Source organism: Pleurodeles waltl, chromosome 8, assembly GCF_031143425.1.
Source record: "Pleurodeles waltl isolate 20211129_DDA chromosome 8, aPleWal1.hap1.20221129, whole genome shotgun sequence".
Taxonomy (NCBI): domain Eukaryota; kingdom Metazoa; phylum Chordata; class Amphibia; order Caudata; family Salamandridae; genus Pleurodeles; species Pleurodeles waltl.
In genome coordinates this window covers 883,027,814-883,047,986 of record NC_090447.1, presented here as the reverse complement: position 1 = coordinate 883,047,986, position 20,173 = coordinate 883,027,814, and the positions used below count along the sequence as shown (strand labels likewise).

Below are 20,173 nucleotides of genomic sequence, written 5' to 3'. Positions count from 1 at the left end.
ATGCATTACACTGCTGAAAGTATACCAATCTGAAGGACTAATTCCTAACATAAAAGAATCGGCAAATGTTCAAAAGAGCAGTGCTGTCTAAATGGACCAAGAAAGATATATGGTATTTTGGCATTTCATTTTTGCCAAAAATGTAGGAAATACTAGTAAGGATTACAGCCTCCTATCGAATGGTCAAAACAGGCATCATAAGCTAGTGTAACAAAGACTCTTGGGATGGGCATGGTGGCTCATAAAATGGAGGTCTCCCAAAGATATCATATGTTTTTCAATCAGGCCCCCTAGCTAGAAATAAGGAGAAGATCAATATGTTATACCTGGGTGGGGAGGAATGTGTGGATAGGGTAGAGGCAGAGTACACATGTTACAAAGGAATAAAAGCTTGGGATCCCACTCATACTTAGGTGCTACTAATCTTCACCTCTTTCTTTGTGAAATGGTCTAGTGAAGAAACAGATAAAACGCGGTGCTTCACATTTTACACACACTCTCAGAGCGTGTAACACACCTCGGGTGTCTAAAGTTAAAACATGAAACACATGCTACATGTACCTGGTGAGCCAAGCCAGGCTACATATATTGAATGACTTGGGGCTTATACAGAGGATCACTAACTGTCTACAATTCTACACCTTTTACTCCACAGTTTCGCTTTTGTGAATTTAACTGGCGCCTCAGCGGAGGGGGCTTTGAAGCTTAGAAGGCTATTAACTTGGAGATTTATTGAAAAGTAGCTACTTAAATCCTTTTATCTACCTCCAAGAGATGGAGACATTTCGGCCCAGATTTAAGAGGGCCTAGCGCCTTCTTGTGCCACATTAGCATAATGTTTTTATGCTAATGTGGCTCAACAAGGCCAAAACCGCCACGTTAGATTTACAAAGTGGTGCAATGCATGCATTGTGCCACTTTGCAACCCCTTTGCCACAGTATGCCTGCGTCAGGCATAATGTATGCAAGGGGGGGCGTTCCCCTTTTAGGAGATAATCTAAAAGATTTCTTTGCGCCTTTTTTTGCAGCATTTTTAATGCCTGCACAGAGCAGGCATTAAAAAGGGGCACACCATTGGTTACATTGTGCCCCTATGTACTATTCAGGGTTAGTGCCTAAAGTTTGGCACTAACCCTGATCAGTACATCAATAGCGTCAACAATTTTGACGGTATTGCTCCCTACCCTGCGAAATCGTGTGCCATATTTTAAATACGGCACACACATGGTGGCGTTAGGGGAGCGCTAAGGGGTGCAAGAAAAGTGGCACTGCACTGGGTGCAGCACCACTTTTCTTAAATGTGTCCCTTCATTTTTTACGATGAGGCACTGTGTCTCCCATATATCTGTGAAAAGATTTGCCTCTAAAAAATTTGAAAATCTGATTCAGGTCCAACATACTGCCATTTTCCAGATCAATAAAGTACTTCATACTGACCAGACACAGAACATCTACTCATCCAAAAATTGTGGGAAAGAGTGGCATACAGATAGACTAGGGTAAATGATGCAATATTACATGCATGTAACAAAAGTTCACCAAAATGCACAGTGCTTAGAAGCACTATGTAAAATATTACAAACGTGTACTAAACACTAAACAGAACCTATATCTACAATAGGTTCCAGGGTTGAGTGCTGGAGAGGATGCGTTGGGCAGGGCTCTGTCATGTACCACCTCTATGAACGTGTTGTAATAGACAAATTCTTGGATGACATTTTAGACAGTATGCAACTGGTAAATGGGGATTTCTTGGTGCAGTGTCCAGAAGTAATTTTGTTAGAGGCCTGTCAGAGGCAAAATACCTTTATTTTTTGATTTACCTAGTTAGTTAGTTAGTTAATATGTTTTTGTGTAGTGTGGAATCTATGCAACACAAGAAGGCTTTACATAATGCATGAGTACAAGGGGTAGTTAAGGAGAAACATTGTCTCCAACTGATTTTTATATGTTTTAGGATACGTGGCATATGGATGCATCGAAAGTGTTATTTCGGAGCAGGGATTTGCATTTGTGTCTTAGTTTACATGGCTTGCTTTGAGTTTTGTTGTTGTTATATTTAAAAAAAAAATTTGCAAGTGCTGTACACATATGTAAATACATACTGTACATGCATGTAATATATGTACATACATGTACATACATACTCTATGCTTCATACATTGCATCTTGTGTCTAACTACAGCTGCTGATTACTTTTCACAAGCAGGTCCATTTTGGCAAGTAACTGACAGACTCATGCCATGTTTGATCCATATCAACAAGAATTATTTATATAATTTTGCCATAACATTTAATTTAAATATTATTCTGTTCTATAAATGACCTTTTCATTCTAATTGTATCTACTTGGCCATAGAGAATATACCACCCTTTCTGAAGGTTACCAAAATGGGATTTTGGGCTTGAGTCACAAAGGTAAGTTACACGTTTGAGTAATTTACACATTTTGTGAACAGCCAAAACTTGTAAACTTGGTCAAGAGTTACATGCGTAGATGTACTCACAAGTGTAAAATTACTTCCCCAAAGCTGTATGTAACCAGAACAGGGGATAGTATACAAATTCACATATTGCACATTTTTCACATTACTGTCAATTGACATCTTATTTAGAAGTAATGTAAACAGCCTCGTTCGTCTTCAGGTCTTTCTTTTAAGTGTACCAGATAAGGTTACAATCATTTTAGAAGGAGAATCTTGCTCTCTCACAGCAATACCCTGCAGCACTGTTTCCAAATGAGCCAGATTTTCCTTCCAGCTCACTGCTTTGGCAGCATAACAGTATGAATCCATTGTTCTGGCTTAGAGCTGATGTAAACTGAAGTGCATAAACCAAGCAATCTATACGTATTACCCAAAAGGTGCAAGGTTTACAAGCATTGGCAACGCCAATAGGTCTGGTGTTGGCCCTCAACCTTTTGGCTTTGTCAATACTTGTTTTGACATATTTTTTGCAAAGCTTTATTGCTGGGCAAGCTGCTGGGCCTCATTAAGATAAAACAAAAATTGCCTAAAAGAAAAAAAGGTTTTGATCTCAAAAAGCACATATGGTCCTAGTAGTCCCTGGCACTGAAAGGAAATATCTTATATGTAGAAGTTCCTCTTGCAAAAGGGCAGAAGACAGAAGTTAACAAATGGCTGAAGTGGGCTGACCCATTGCCTGTCTTGTATGTTGTAGTGGGCACAAGAATGTGAATGACGAAAAAAAACAGACCAATAGATAAGTAGGGCTGACTGAAAGCGCCTTTAATTAAGTATATTATGCACATAATTGTAGTAAATCAAAAGGTCTTGGCTAACGCTAGACCTAAAAGTGGGCACAAGTTTTTTATGCCCATTTTTCTGACCCCTAAATAAGGCCCTACTCACACTTTGTGATCTTTCCAAATTTAAATGGTGTTTGAGGTTTGGGAGTGAAATGGAGCATCTTAAAACAAATTCAGGATGAGATTTACTATGCATCGAAGCGAGTACTCATGATTCAAAGCAATGGTATGTAATGCAAAGCAAGACAAACAGCAGAGTCAGTCAACGTTCCAGGGCACAATATATTTTTTGCACCGAAAAGCTGATGTGAGCATAACACCAAATAGTTGTGTGTCGCATAGCGCTAGACTCCTGATAATAATGGGGAGGGAAAAGTGTGGACCCTCTAGGTTTTCTTGCAACTAAAGCAGCACGGCCAGGCGTGGGACAAAGGGCAAACAAGCAATGATCAAGTAAACAGTGCAGTGTTTCCAAAGGTGATGTCATTTTCACCAATGTACACATTTTACGCTGCAAATTTGGTGGTTGTCATCTATAGTAATTTGTACTGGATGGTGTCTCTTGAATACAAATGTCACACAAGATCCCACTGCCTCCTGTGCAAAAACATTTTATGCACCAGCGCAGTCGACTGTTCCATCAATCATTATGTGACCTATGGTAAATATGTTGGTCCACCATATTTTTTTTAAAACAAAAATATGGTGGTCCACTATCTTTTTTTTGCAATCTTTGCACCATAGTGCTTCAGATTTTCACAGTGCTGCACTCAACTTTTTGTTTTTAACTTTTATAAACATTTTGATTGGAGAGGCAGTCTGACACATAGTTTAGCATCATTAGCTGGGGAAAATGAGGGGAGGTGGCAACTAGAAGTCTAGTGACTATACTGAAGATTTCAACTACATGTGCTGTGCATCTAAATTGTGGCTTCACTCGTTGCACAAAGTGTCACATTTTTGGCTAAATCATTTTGGCCCTCATGTATCAATGCATTATACAACTGACAGTTCCTCATTCTGAGTTCCCCGTTATCCACACGTAAGGAGATACAATGGCCAAATTTAATGATAGACAGCTGGTATTATCCCATGTGATAACAGGGATTACAAGCTTTTACCCCTGGAAAGGGGAACTGCATGCAGCCCAGTAATAACAGGTCTAATTCTGCAAGTTTCTCTCCTTCCGGGGAACTAACAGACTCAAATGCGCAAACCTTAATCATCTATTTGGAGCAGGTGGTAAAGGATGTGGGGGCTTTTTAGGTTGAGCACAGCAGCGCGCAAGCACTGCTTTTCCAATGTGTTGTTATCTTTTTGGGCTTTTAACCACGCTCACCTCACGTCCATCAATATCGCTAGTTTATAGGCTTGCCCTTCAAAAATCCTTTGTTATCATTGGTGAATGCTTTACGTTTGTCCCTCCTTAGGACGGTTTGGTTACCGCCTTGGACATCACCACTGTTACATGGCTATTTGCACTTTTGCCAATACGTTTGACTACAAGCGAACTTCTTTTTCCTTTTGTGTGTCTCCTTCATGCTCATGGCATGGCACTTTGAATTGGCTGGCTTATGTGAAACTGTTTTACTTTTTATTTTCAATTTCTGAGGCACTTAAAGTCCTGTTAGGAGTTTACAACGCTAATAGCTCTAACTCGATTAAATGCGAGTTCCACTGCATTGCAATTGCTTGTTTTCTCGGGAGGGAGGCATGGCGTGGGGTTAGGAGCAGCAGCGAGGCAGGGATCCTTTCACTTCAGCTGGTGTGACGCATTTTCTGTTCCCCTCAGCAGAAGTACAAAGCGAAGGGCCGGGTCTGTGCAGGAGCTGCCAGCAGCCCCTGCAGGTCCCAAGAGGTCTTCGGGGTATTGTACAGTGCTTAATTTGTGCTTGTTGTTTCCGGTGCTGAGCACCGGCACTTATTTTGAGGGCCGGGGCTTACTCTTCTGCCTCAAGCATTTGCTGCGAGCAAAAGACACATATGGGGAAGACGGGGGAAAAGAAAAACGAAAAAGTGTCACAGAGGAAGAAAGTGGAAAGCTGCAAGAGTGAGCTGATGGAGCAGGGAGTGGCTTTATACGGATTGAAGAGGCCCGAGATGGCTTCAGGATTACGCTCTCTTAGTATTCCGTGTTCACACATTTAATTGCAGCAGCCACATGTTTAAGAGGAGGGCTTTGGACACCGGCACCTTTTTATTTACAAATTAAGCACTGGTCTTGTGTTTCAGGGCCAGAATTTTCGTGTCCAAAGTTTGAGGAATACATAATTTCAGTCAGTAACACACAGCAAAGCCCCCGGGGCTAGTATGTCAGGTAACTCATAATGAGGGCCAGAAAGGGATTAAACCCTTTGATACATCAGGTCATGTATCACTTTTTTGGGGCTGCCTATGAGCAATTCGTTTTGTGCCATATAAGAAAGTTAATTATGAGGGAACAGTCTGTCACTGAAGCAGCTGGCACAAGACACAAGATCGTGTGCAAGAAGGAAGCCAGTAGGACACATGATTTGGCTGCCAATTGTCTTTCTGCCTTAATGAGCTAGTTTGACAGGTCAAGTGTGTGTTTTTGAATTCTTCTCCTCCCAAGTCATATGAGTAACAACGAGAAGCATGTTTTTATTATCTCTCCGGACATAAATGTTAAAATAAAATCAGAGGAATCATTTTATTATAGGGTTGCAGATTTCTTTTTTCATGCACGCTTTTTGTCAGGAAGCATTTCATGTTTATGACTCGGATAGAATGACAGACTGTCAATTTCATGGCCATTATATAAAATTAAAACGTGGGGTTTTAAATGTAATGAGTATCACAGGCCTCCTTCGAGTTGATAAGAATCGCAATAATTACTAATTAGTAAGTGAGACATCCCCCAGACAGTGATGACGGTTTTAAAATGCTCCAGCGACCTTTGCCAACCTGCTTCGAAGTTCAGTCAACAGTCTGCATGGTTCCCTCCGCAGACGTCTGGAAGGTCATGTGTCAGATGATGGCTAATGCAATGGGATGTATGAATACAGAATTGGAAATACACATGGGGATACCACTGCCTCGGTAGAAGCTTCGAAATCAAGGCCTGTCCTCAGAAAGGGGGACCAATGACAACCTTTAATGGGTGTTTGAGCGTGACTCCTGAGATCCCTCCTCCTATTCAGACGATTAGTAACACCAGCAGAATACCTGTCCCTGAGTCGGACGAATATCCTCTATTCTGCAACAATTCTATGAGGTCACCAGAGCACTCAGCAAGTAGCCTCCTTCTCCTTACATACATAGTCCAGACAAGGCCTAGGAGTTCTTTGGACCTTTATGAAGCCAAGGCCTTGGTATAACTGTTACTAATCGTCACGTTCATTCTCCCGAGCAGGCAGAATAGGAGACTACAAAGAACCCCAGAAGAGTGAATGCTGAAGGTCTGCTGGTGTGTCAGATGTGTCAGAATACTGAGCACTGCGATATTGTGCTACCAAAATTTCATAGATAGAATACCAACTACCAAAATATTGTGACTGTGCACAGTGGTAAGTTTAGATTCACTTTTCGCTATTTCATATCTTGACACCTTCAAAATGCCAGTTGAGGACCATATTCCACATATTACCCGCTATGTTTTTTTTTAATTGCACATTAATTTTGGGGTAGTTACCTTGAAAAAGCTCTTTATAGGGGGTGCATAAGCATATGATCTCTTTGATGCTTTAGTATACTTCTCTTGGGCTTAAAGATATTCCATTTGTCTATTCCAGTGTCCTTTAAAAATCCTGGCTTCCTAGTGGTCAACCGTTTCTCTTAGTCCCTCGTTTATTTCCTCTGAGGAGCAGGGACCAAGTACTATATAGCTACGCTTTGGTTCTTTATCTCTTGGTTTCAGGGACAACTTTATAATTTCTTTCTCAATGTGCTTGCCTGCAGCCTTGGTTAATGAGACGCTGAGGCAAGAATCTTATAAAGGTAATGCAAAGATGAAATGCCAGGAGCTATGAATCATTGTCACAGGGTAACCGCAGGCAGTCTGCAAATGTTTACTTTAATTTTCTCTACAGGCTGCTGGACATTTTTGTCTCTGTAAGCACCCTCTCCTAGATACATTTCAGGCTTGCAGTTAAATCCTAGCAGCCTCACCTCTCCGCCTGCGAGCTTGTGCTCCCGCCCAGCTCCCGTCCTATTTCTCAGAAGTGCCGGTACTCTCCAATTAAAAGTATTATGTTTTTCTTGAGAAGTGTAGGTACTCTCCCTCTAAAAATAACAAAGTGCCAGTACTGCGTGCCAGACAGTACCGGTCCATTTAAAGCGCTGCTCCCAGGTAAACACAGGCTCCACTATGACTTAGTGGCCTTTTAGCCATTACATGACCTTCCCTTTTGGTCCAGGGATGGGCCTTCTTAGTGGCCAGCCGCTAGCACAGTCCAGGGGGGCAAGGAAGCGGGGGCGGGCATGGAGGGTGGAGGGGTCAATCATATTGCCATTGCACACTTGGATGGTGTTTTATTCAGTGGATTCTGTTTAGCAGCTTATTGCTAAAACTCAACATACAGTAGATGTCTTTGTAGTCCACCCCAGTACTCCCTGTTCTTCATGGTTTTGTTTGCTCACTCCACTGTGGTGCTCCCTCACTCCTCCCTCATGTTGCTTGCCTGTCCCACCCTCCTTTCGCTGTCCATTGTTTTATGGCCCCCCACTGATCTGGCCTCGTCCCTCCCTCGCTGTCCTGTCATGCGCAAAAAAAAATACGCTGACAAGGTCAAATAGCTCTTGCATGCAAGAGAACTGTTTGGCTCTACCAGTGCTTTTTTCATGAAGTTTACACCCGTACTGTGGTTCTCTTTGCTCCCTCCCACCGTTGTAGTCTTCCCAAACCCTGTCCTCGTGTAGCTTTCCTTTCCCACCTTCCTCCTGCTGTCCATTGTTTTCTGCCCCACATAAGATTGGGCCCCTTCTCTCCATTTTCCCGCCATGCCACAAAAAAAAAAATAAGTGGCAAATTCTGTTTGCCTTTTCCAATGCTTTTTCTCCCTGAAGTTTGCCCACATTGTTAAAATCAGCTCAATCCTGCTTGGGGCCAACCTTTCCTCTGGCATGCAGTTCTTCACTTTTCCACTCTTTCTTGAGATTTCATATGTCGGTTTTGGAGTGCAATAGATTTGGTGGCTTTTTATGCTTTTGGGACTGGTGTGTGTTGTTGTTAAACATTACTGTAGCAGTGTTTAGTCTTCTGGTTTTGTCCGCTGTTGGCCTGCCCCAGAAGGTCTTGCTTTGCATCCAGAGCCTGTCCAGAGTAGGAAACATGAGCAGACCTACCCCAAGCCCTGCATAAGTCTGGAATGGAGATCAATCTGTTTTTCATCGGGGTGTGCTTGTTGTGCAGATTGACGTGAGACATCCCAGCTCTCTCACTTGTGCCTCTGCATGCCTCCCCCACCCTTTCCCTAACAGCCCCTCAAATGAAAAGCCAGCAAGCATCTTGCTCTTTCCGGAAACAAAAAATAGGATTAAAAATCTTGTCCCGCAACAGATATGTAAATAGTTTCATCCCAGGCTGAGTCATCCAGCGTCATTTTCCAATTAAAATGAAAAAGTGATTACAGGTGACAATAAGTGTCAGGCTGGTATTTATTGCTTTGTGAATAAATATCCCCCTGCTGCCGGCCCTTGCAGTGCGCATCAGCGCCACTAGCCTTTGGGGAAGAGGGGGCATTACCAACACTGACACTTACTTGTGTGTGAAAAAGGCCGCTTAATTTGCGAACAGGTGGACTTACAATTCAAAACCTTGGCCTTCGCATTACAAAACTAAATACCTCACTATACAGTCAATCCTCTACCAAATCTACCCCCCTCCCCTACCCTTCCCCCTCTCATTTAACTTAACCTTGTCATCCATTACTCCTTAAACTGTTCCTACTGTTTACTCCCAGTTGAAACTGTTTCCTATCATGGACAGCCTTCTGAGGCAACATAACAAATGAACTTGCAACTAGCATAACTCTTAATGTTTTACTTCCTGGCTTGTCCTGGCCTACTGTTGTCCACCGCCCTTTTGTTCTCAATGTGTACTGCCAGGTTCGCTATCTGTAGCTATTTGTATGCCATGTGAACTCAGCCTGCCCCCGCCACCAGAAAAAGGCAGCCCCACTCGACTTTTTCTGCTCATGTAAAAGTTCCCTCACCTTTTCCCTCATCTGCAACAAGTATACATCCATGCCCATGAAGGACAAGTGTACACCATCACCCCTGAAAAACTCCACGTCTTCGTACCTTAAATCCACATGCTCCACACGTGTGATCTCTGTATCTAAGCAAAAATCCCTCATCTCTTTGTTAACCTTCCTGCGCTTACGCTCTACAGCTCCCAGTTTTTTCACTCCTCTGCAGGCCCTCAGCGGTACAAAAGCCATAATATCACATGGCAACCACTCCACTGACTCTGTATCGCCCCAACAAATCTCTCTTCATAGCTTTCATCACGTCTAAACCAGTATGCACCACCATATCATTTCCCCCCATATGTATTAACAACAGGTCTGGGCATAAACCTCTAGATTTCATTCTTTCTAACACCAGCAACAATTCCTGCCACCTCATTCCCCCTTTCCCTCCCATTGCACTTTGTAGTGCTCCCGGTCCAATCCCAGATTTCCTCTGAGGTTGTTCTTCCTCACCTGACACTGTACCCACTTTATGAATGAATGCACTACTGCCAAGATGTAGATGCAGTTCGCATCAGGTCCTGGGATGACACCTGCAACAGCAAAATATATTATTAGGCGCTTTCTTGAAACCCATCTTCCCCTGCTGCGCACATAACGCAGGTAGCAATCTGACTTCTACCGCCCTAAGCCCATAATCGCTGACCTACCCAACCTTGTTTCTCAGCTTCTGTAGCCATTCCTATTCTGAAGGAGTGCGTACCAAACAACGTTGATTCCCAGCCCAAGGCCATCAAGCAATTCCTCATGAGCGCAAGTAACTGGAATGCCGTTACCTTCCTCCCAACCCCATGTAGAAACACACACCCTGCCCGATCCCTTCTCTGCTTCCTCAATTGCTTGCTTTAACTCTAAGGACATATCCCTTTTACCGGATACTTCTTCAAAAATACCACTGCGCCTACCCCTGCCTGATCTGTTTTCGAATTACGCACATGACACTGAATCCCCTCTAGCCTGCATGCACATCTTGCCAGGCTATGCCTGCTGACTGACCTTTACCCAACAGTTCCAGTACCCTGAAAGTTCCAAAAAACATCCATGACATCAATGTACCAAACAACAGTGCCTCCCCTTCCCTGACGCAGATGGCCCTAAGGGATTTCACCAGGTCTTTTACCAGTCCTAACATAATTGGCCTCCTGTTTACCCCTTTATGACCCATCTCTCTGGCCCATCCTTCCAGGATCCTTTGTCCAAGCTCTCCCCTGATGGCTGATTTTCCCATTACAACTTTCCTACGAAAGCAATCCCTGCCAACTTCCCTGCAATGGTTACCCTCAACTGTCCTCTCCCAATCAAATCCATGATGAACTGTACCACATCCTTCTTCTTCTCACTGGCCCTCAGCGCTTTTTTGTGCCAGACTTCAAGAATTCCTACCAAGCTAGCACTTATGCCAGACTCACAGAAGACGCAAAGGAACTCACCATCAAGAGAAGCATCTTCTGTTGCCTATGCTCCTTCCTCTGTTGCCTATGCTCCATAGCTCCTCTGGCATCTCCATCCTGACCAGTTCCTTGTCCGTGACCAGCCCATGGAACCTCTTCCACTGTGAACGAGACAAGGCATCAGCAATGTCATTGTTCACGCCAGGCACATGTCTAGCCCTGAATAAAGCAACCCAAGACAAATATCCTCAGCAACTGCAACACCTGTGGATCTCTCGCTGACTGCCTATTCACTAAGTGCACTACTGCCAAGTAATCCACCCTGGAAACCACTTTTTTATGCTCCAGATGCTGCCCCCAAATACAGATTGCCACTATCAATGGGAACAGTTCCAAGAATGCTATGCTCTTCCCTCCCTGTTTCCCCTCAGCTGGCCACTCTTCCACACACCACTGTCCTTGCCAGTAGATGCCAAAACTTGCTGCGCCTGCCACATCTGAAAACATTTGTTCATCCCACTAGTACTTCTGCCATGACTGCAAAGGGACCCCATTGAAGGATTGCAGAAACATACACCACGTATGCAAATCCTCTTTTATACCTGCCGTAAGCCTCACATGGTGGTGAGGTAACTTGTCCTGCCACAGCCAGTCCCAGTGGCCTAGAAAATGTCCTCCCTGCTCTCACCACTCTCCAGGCAAAATGTAGATGCCCCAATACGACTTATATGTCTCTCGCTGTCACCTTGTGCCTGTGCCGCATGGCAGCCCTTTTGTCTTCCGGCAGGCAGGCCGTCACGGCCTCTGAGTCTAACTCAATCCTCAAAAAGGATAAAGCTGTGCCTGGTCCCATTGTCTTTTCAGGGGTCAGGGGCACACTCAGGTCCCCCATGAGCCTCTTAAATTGGCCCAAAATTTCAGCACAGTGCCTGGGGGCGCAGTGAAGAAGAAACCATCCAGATAATGGGTCACCGCTCTGTGACCTGTGACCCTTATGAATAGCCATTGCAGAAACATGCTAAAGCACTCAAACAAGGAACAGAAAATAGAACAACCAATTGACTTAATGTCAGTCTTTGCCATTAGCGCCATGGGACCCAACGCCTTCACCGTTTCAACTGCCACGTCAACCGAGGAGTATGATACTCTTGTCAAGTTCTTTGGCATAAAGTAATTCACTGATGCGCCATCCGGCCATGTAAGATGTTGTATGAGGCGGAACTGTCCAGCCTCACTTTAGGGCACAACCTCAATAGGTAACACAATGAGCTTACGCATCGACCAATCTAAAAAGGGCCTGCCATGCGACCTTCCGCAACCTCCTTCATCGACTTGTTCTGCACCACCTCCTCCTTGCCCCTCACTGATCTTAGGTTCTTCACCCACCATCTCGTCCTCGAGCCTTTATACCCCAACCTGAACACCTGAGTAAACCCCTCCCTCAGTAACTCTGCGCAATCCTTATTGTCATACTGTGCCAACCAAATTCTCAACCTTCTTAAGTTAACCGGAGTAAGAGCCCTGTTGTGCTCCTACTGTATACTGAGCCTGACCTTGTATTGATGCGTTCATTGAGGGTTCATTGTTCCAATAACAATTGACCAGCGTGTGTCTTCCCGCACATTTTGAGCACTTGTACCTACATTTACAATATTCCTGAGTGCACATTCCCTTGTTGAAATCCCAACAAGTCCCATTTTGTGTTGTCCCGGTTCCTGAAGCTCCTGCCGGTCTGTTTCCTGTAGCCCCCCCCTCCCTGGGTGGGGCAGTCCCGAAAGGGCCGAAAGGTAATAGGGAGCCCACTGGCCGTAAATATGTTTTTCCAAAACTTAGTTGGCCCATGGTATGCTGCCACAAGTCTGAGTCAATTTCGCCCCACTGGACCGCCGGGTCTGCTGCCATGCGTGTCCAAAACTCCTCATCGTACTGCACCCATGCATACCCTCCATAATTCAACTGCGCTTTCCGGATTATATCCATGTACTTAAATAGCGTAACGTATCTCTCCGGATATCACTTGCAGTAAACGCAGGAATGCCGCCATCAGGTTTTCAATAGTAACCGGAACCTTCGGCTGCTTAGTGAGCTTGTACTCCTCCTCTTTCGCCACCCCCTTTGACCTCATCTCCCTATGCAGAAGTTTGAGCATCTCTAACTTCCATATTTTTTCATTTGTAGCAAGCATTAGATGGGCTCCAAGAGGTTTAGTGGTACCAATGTAAGGCAGTTTTTTCACCTTACTCTCTTTTCACCTTACTCTCTTTGCTGTCTGTAGCCCCTGCGTCTGCTGTCTCTTCCCCCTGTGCTCTGCCTATCCCCCCTAACTAACACCCCTGGTCAGCCCACCTTGACTCCTTCTTGTCACCCCCTTGTCTGCCATCATCTGTGGTCACTTCTACATCTGCCACGTATCTTCCTTTTGACAAGTGGGCCTCATCGCCAGCACCAGATTCTTAGGCCTCAATCACCACTGACACCATGGCAGTCACCGTATGCACACCCTTACCTGGTGTCATTGGTGGCTGCTCCGATGCCTTCTGCCTAGCCAGCTGGGTCTTTTCCTTTGCAGTTCGCGCTCTTCTGGGCCTCCCCGGTGCGCTGTGTGCCTGCAACAATTGAGCAAAAACATTATTGTGACCCCCCCTCTGCCCTTCCCTTCACCAATCTTGCTCCTCCCCTCTCCTTCTTCATCTTCCCTGATCTCTCCCTTCTCCACACTCTCCTCATCAAAGTCCAACCAGGATGTTTCTATCCCCACCAGACAATACTCACCCGGCACCTCAACCCCTGATGCCTCTACTTGGTTGCGTTCTTGCTACCACGCTCTTTCCTCGTGTGGCTTGTGCCGAGGGGTTTTATTGAGCCATCCATGCCACTACTCGGAACCAGGATGCTGCCTCTTCGGTGCCCCGACGCTGGTAGGCACACCACCCCTACCTTCACACAGCCTCAAAAAGGTGTCCTTAGCTTGCCCGTGCCGGGCACTAACCTTCTCTAATGGCGACATCCGGCTGGCCACTGGTGGCCCCGCCTTCTCTTCTACCCAGGGTCTCCGAGCCATACTTGGCCTGCCTGGGTCACGCCTCTTCTCCCTTATCTCCGCCTGGCGATATATAAAACAAGTCAGATGAGCTGGCACCTTCCCACTTAGCCCTACTTCCAGTCCCCTGCCCCCTTGCATAGCCAACCCGCGCCTCTCCCCACCCTCCCCTCCTTCTCCCAGCTCTTCCCCCACTCCCTGGACACCTTCCCAACCACCCCCCCGCCTTCCCACAAACCTGCCAGCGCGTTCTCGTGGACAACATCCATTCGGCCTGCCTCCCTCAGGAAACGGAGGGCCTGCTGCATCAGCTCCTCGGATGACATTCTGCAGCTAAGTCGACTCCATCTTCCACTATATTTACTTATTTTACTGCTTCACCTCTGGTTTAGTATATAAACGTCCTAGTGACGGACTAATTAACCTCTGCCAACAACACCTAACTGATAAACAATTCTTACAGCTATGTGCCAACCACCAAGTCACCTGCCCCAAAATGGTGCCCTGCATTTAAAATGGCGCCCTATTACACCCAGCTACCCATAGCATAAAAAATAGCCCAGACAGACCAATGCAGCCTCGGACTGCACAACTTCCCCATTCTCCGGAGTAGGGGGTTGCGGCATCCCCCCAAAACCCATTATTTCAGTCTCTATAGCGCTTCGAGCCTTGGAGTATACTAGCGCTGCAGTAAATAATATTACTAGCGTCACACTGCTTTGTGCAAAGTTTAGCAACTTCTTTAAAACGAAGGGTCAACTAGCCCGGAGACTGCTCTATGGCCCGGTGACTGACAAAAACACCAATCCGTGCCTGCTGCTCTTTCCAATATATGCGAATTTACCATATTTATCACGCAACCCACCATCTGTGCATAAGTGCCATATTTTACCAAAACATAGTTCCTGTTTTAAATATGTCAATAATAGTCATCATGAACACCTTCCAGGGATGGCGAACTTCCTTTGCATTTCTCCTAGCTTTCATTAACTGTCAGATTCTTTCCGTACCTAGTACTGCTTGCTCTTTTGGACCTCGTGTGAGTCTCAATCATGCTACACATATGTTTACTGGGTGGTTTTTTTCTATTTTCTACAGCGCTCGTTGACGGCTTATGGTGCCTTATGGGGGCAGTTTACGGCTGTTGTCTAGAGCAGTGATTTGCATTTACAAAGTGCTGTAAACCAGACATTTCTTTTGACTGTTCCACGTACTGTGTTGGGTGCACTACACTGCTTTTCGGCATCTCCTCTTATCCGTGCACACTCTTAGGGCCACACCAGCCACTGACCCCTGAAAATCTACAAAAATAAATAGGCATGTTCACCGTTTGCCTTATGGTAGAAATGTGGTATATTTTTCAAACTCATACTGGCAGCACTCTGCTGGCCGTGATTTAACGGCACATCTAGCTCTGTCAAAGCACCTCAGGTATGATTTGCAGTGCTCCTACTCTGGCAGTGTATACGCCATTCAAATAATATGGATCACTCCAAACCAAAACACATGGATAAAACATTGTAATTTACAACGCCAGTAGCTCTAACTCTCACACATGCAAGACCTATTGCATTTCAAATTGCCCCTAGAAATGGGCACTGATTGTTAACAGTCTCTCTGGATTTACCTTTCATGAATAAATAGTTGATGAAACAATGCAAAATGGTGAGGGCTACAGGATTTATGTGGTTCGGTGGCTGTAGCGTTTAGCATATAAATATGGAATTATTGTGTTTGCTCTCTAATTTGATGCATAATTTGAAAAAATTGCTGATCTGACAAAAACGAATGTTCCTTGCTAAAATGAATGAATACAATACTACCACAGATTGCACCACATAATTTGTATTTTTTGCTTCATAACTAAGAAAACCTTGCCTCATAATTTTGTCTTTGTCATGCACTGCTTATGAATTCACATATTACATCACTCATGACATGTTCTATGACATCATTGATAACATCACTGATGGCATCTGAAATTACATCATTAATGACAACACTATGAATGGCGGCAGCAGCACAAGTTAAAGTTACTTCAGCTAACTATAACTGGTGAATTAGGCAATGACATAAGTAAAGGACAAGCACAATTGAAGTGTAAAAATAAAACAACATCACCGAAAAATGACAGCTATCTTAGTATTTATGATAATCACAATAAATCATGGGGTAAAGTTCTCCACAATCGACAATACATATGCTAACTTGCATGAAGACAACCTATAAACATACAATATGAAGATTGCATGGTGCCAAATGCCCCACAAGGCGTACACTATTGACATGGATGTGCATATATTAATTAAGACAATATCTATGTACCATCGGTAAATACAGATAAATAGAACTGCAACGCTAACTGTCCTGATAAATAGCACACTATTGGCAACATGATATGTCGCACATCACCCCTCACATCATCAAAAATTAATGAATAGCTGTGTGCAGAGAGTCATCTCAGTATAAACGAATGCAACCAAACCAGGAAATCCTGGGTGATGTAGTGTCCTAAAACACATATCTGGACTCCACAGACAAAATATTTAAAGAGGAGATTCATCTAAAAGCCATTTTAGTCATGCATCATCACAAAAATATCCCTGCTCGCACAATCAGCACCGCTATGACAAACATCATAACGAATACTTCCAATCTCTCACTCATATATGAATCATACGACGAAGGGAGTGAATACAAATGCTAGGGCTATTTATAATATCTGGCTCCCATGCATGATGATGATCAATACCAAGTTGAAATGAACAATCCTGCCCAGGTGGGCTAAAATGCCTTACGTTAGTGCAGAGACATCAGGTAATGCACCCACTGCTCATAGCAAACGTGTCACACTCAACTGCATACAAGGTGATCACGGACAAAGTGAAGTGAAACAAAGTGAAGTGCTCAGCTGGCAGCCACCAAACTCTCTCATGGTGAAAACCTGGGTAAAAGACAAATACAACAAGTGATATAAAATCAGTTTCAACCCTATAACTTTCCTAATAAGCTGTATGGAGAGAAAACATAAAGATACCATAAAAATTAACCTAAATGCACAGACAGCTCTTCACTCGAGTTTCAGCCCCCTACTATCCAACTTAAAACATTTAAAATGCATTTGAATTCCAGCAATCTCAATTGATGTGCTCTGTTGCACTCTCTGACATCAAGCTGGATGGCATAATTTACCACAAATTTAAGAAGCTTCTCATTTTGGTAATGTAGCTCCGTGATGTGTCTGGCTACAGGCTACTGGTGACCATTATGTTGTATGGCTCTTCAATGTTCCAGTATTCGTTTTTTAGTCTTGTGAATAGTACTGCCTATATATATGGCTTGTCCCCAGCTTCACCCCCAGCTATGCAAACTTGTTCATGGCCTGGTGGGAGGAGCAAGTGTCCATTCAGGTGCCAAGTTTTGATGACCATGTGATAATGTGGATGAGGTTCATAGATTATATTTTTGTTATCTGGAAGGGGGATGAGGTATCTGTCAGAACCTTATTTCCACCCTTTATAATAACCCCTACAATAGTCAACTCACAGGTCACATTAGCAGAAAGAAGACAGTATTCCTGGATGTGGAGATTGAGGTCAGCAATGGGCGGCTAGATACCAAGCTACACCGTAAACCCATAGCAGGCAGCAGCCTACTTAGTGCTTTTGCTACACAAATATTAATCATAGGACATGCAGGCATCTACCACCATACACCCAAATTATGGGGGTTATTACAACTTTGGAGGAGGTGTTAATCCGTCCCAAAAGTGACGGTAAAGTGACGGATATACCACCAGCCGTATTACGAGTCCATTATATCCTATGGAACTCGTAATACAGCTGGTGGTATATCCGTCACTTTACCGTCACTTTTGGGACGGATTAACACCTCCTCCAAAGTTGTAATAACCCCCTATATGCCTAAACAATCACTCATCCAAGTATATTCATTAAGCACAACAATCATCTAAATTGATATGGGAGGATCTGTTGGGGCCAGCAAAGATCAGTCAAATTGATTTTAGGGGAAGTCAGGAGGAGCTCTGTTTTGTTAGGATTGAGGTTTAGGTAATTTTCAGATTCCCACCACCGGGTTGCTGTTAAACGTCTGCTGGGAGACAAATGGCGAATGAGTCTGTGGGTTGTTTGGGAGTTATTCCCAAGATGAGTTGGGTAGCAGCTATATACAAGAACCTGGTTATAATATGACCCTCATGCACTAACACAGCCACCATTTTTCATTGCTCATAAGTGTTACACCAAAAACACAAGGCCTGATATAGAGTTAGGCAGACACACTATTGTTCTTCTGTCATGGCAGATCTGATCTGTCCTTCAGGCTGGTAGTGATCCATCCTTTGTATTTAAGGATTGGCCTGATGGACCAACATCCATCATGATGAAGGAAGGTTTGTCAGCCTGGACTTCAGTCCTCCGCACCACACCCTTAATGGTGCATCTGTCAACACACACCTGATCAAAATCTGCTTAGAAAGAACACCTGTAGCTCCCACTACAAAAGACATTCCCCAAACAACACAAACCATTTGCCATTCACACGATGAAGCACCAGCAACAAAACTACTTAAAAATATTGGTAACAAAATCTGGAAAAACGCAGCGATTCTCAGAAAATGAGTTAACTGGGATGGTGGATGAGATAAATAGGGCTGAGGCCCAGTTGGTTGGGATACAGGTCCAGACAACAGCCATGAGCCAGAAAAGGGAAACGTGGGTCGGAATTGTGAAAAAGGTGAAAGGTGTCTCCAAACCCAGACACTCCCAGGAGGACACCCACAAGCAGTGGAATGGCCTGTGGGGTAAAGCCCATTCCCTCGCTTCCAAGCACACCAAAAGGCCGTCGCAATTAGTAGTGGGTCTCCTAGGCCCTTAAACCTCATGTCCTGGAAGGAAAGGATGTTGTCCAGAACCCACAGTGAAGGCATCATCGGAATTTCAGGCACAATGGAGATTGGTAAGTGCAAACTCTAGCTCTCTCATACTAACAAATTAACTCCCTCCACGCTCTGGCACTCCTACTCTCTAACAAATATCTCTCCACTAATGACAACTTATTTACACACACACACATGCAACATAATGTCTGTAATAGCTTACTACAATCCCTATGTAATCATACCCAACCATTTCCTCACCCTAACACACCATTCTCATAACACAACTCATACTGGAAACACAATCTAACAGGTGTGACCTTAACTTAGGACCACAAATCACCCCCCCTATGTAAAAGTATTTATCAAGTTACTCGTTATACTGTAATCTACACCCACTCTGATCATCTTCCCATTCAACATACCAAGGTGGTCATTACAACCCTGGCGGACGGTGTTAAAGCAGCGGAAATACCGCAAACAGTCCGGAGGACAAAAAAAGGGAATAATGACCCTGGCGGAAACCGCCAACAAAGACAGCCACTTTAACACTTCGCCCGCCACGGCGGTACAGACAAGCAGCGCGGGGGTCACCGCCAACAGACAGGCGGAAGACAATGTACCGCCCACAGTATTACAACCCGCCAATCCGCCACCTTTTCCGGGGTGGATTCACCGTGGATAAAAACACGGCGGAAATAGCTTTTGCTATGGGAAAACGCTCACCTTAACATATCCCACGAGGAACGAGGAATCCATGGAGCAGGAACTCCAAATACTCCCTGCCCTTGTGTTTCTGCTCTTCTACGACCAACAGCTACGTAGGCGCCGCAGACAACGGTGAGTACTGCACCTACGACATGGGGGAGGCAAAAGTTAGGGGGACACACACCAAACACCCCCACCCTCGCATATTACAACATACACACCAATGCATTCACAAAAATCACAGTAACAACCCACAATCCCCCCGGAAGAATGAATACACAAAGCGAAAATCGGTCAAACAATGTAATGTGCCAATATACATGTCATTCAAAAACATACAGATATATATCTGAAAATCAGTCATAATTATATACAAGACGAGAAGTAGTGCAGATATGTACATAACAATGTCCGTGCACCATCAGTCCAAAAATACTTGGGCGAGGCCCACTAACGATACCTGACCACAATCGGAGAGAACACTGCCGGGGCATCAGATAGAAATTCTACAGGCACCTCAGGGGGAAGGGAAGTGGGGGCACCTCAGCCGGATGACTGCAAAGCCAGATCCACAACGGGGCTCCATGCCCATTCATGCCCTCCTGGGGAGTGAAAAGCCACAGTCTCTCAAGTCTCTACAGTGGGTGGTTTGCCCAC

The 20,173-nt window shown here is 44.5% G+C and overlaps 1 long non-coding RNA gene across 1 annotated transcript in view; it reads right to left on the bottom strand.

The window, feature by feature from the left end:
* Positions 1-13,875, bottom strand: part of LOC138249174 (uncharacterized) — a 44,234-nt gene extending 30,359 nt beyond the window's left edge. Inside the window, exons 1-2 of the long non-coding RNA XR_011194759.1 lie at positions 13,644-13,875; positions 13,378-13,477 (exon numbers count right to left, since the gene is read on the bottom strand). This is a non-coding gene — a long non-coding RNA (uncharacterized lncRNA). The remainder of the gene's footprint in view (positions 1-13,377; positions 13,478-13,643) is intronic.
* Positions 13,876-20,173: the final 6,298 nt, after the last annotated feature.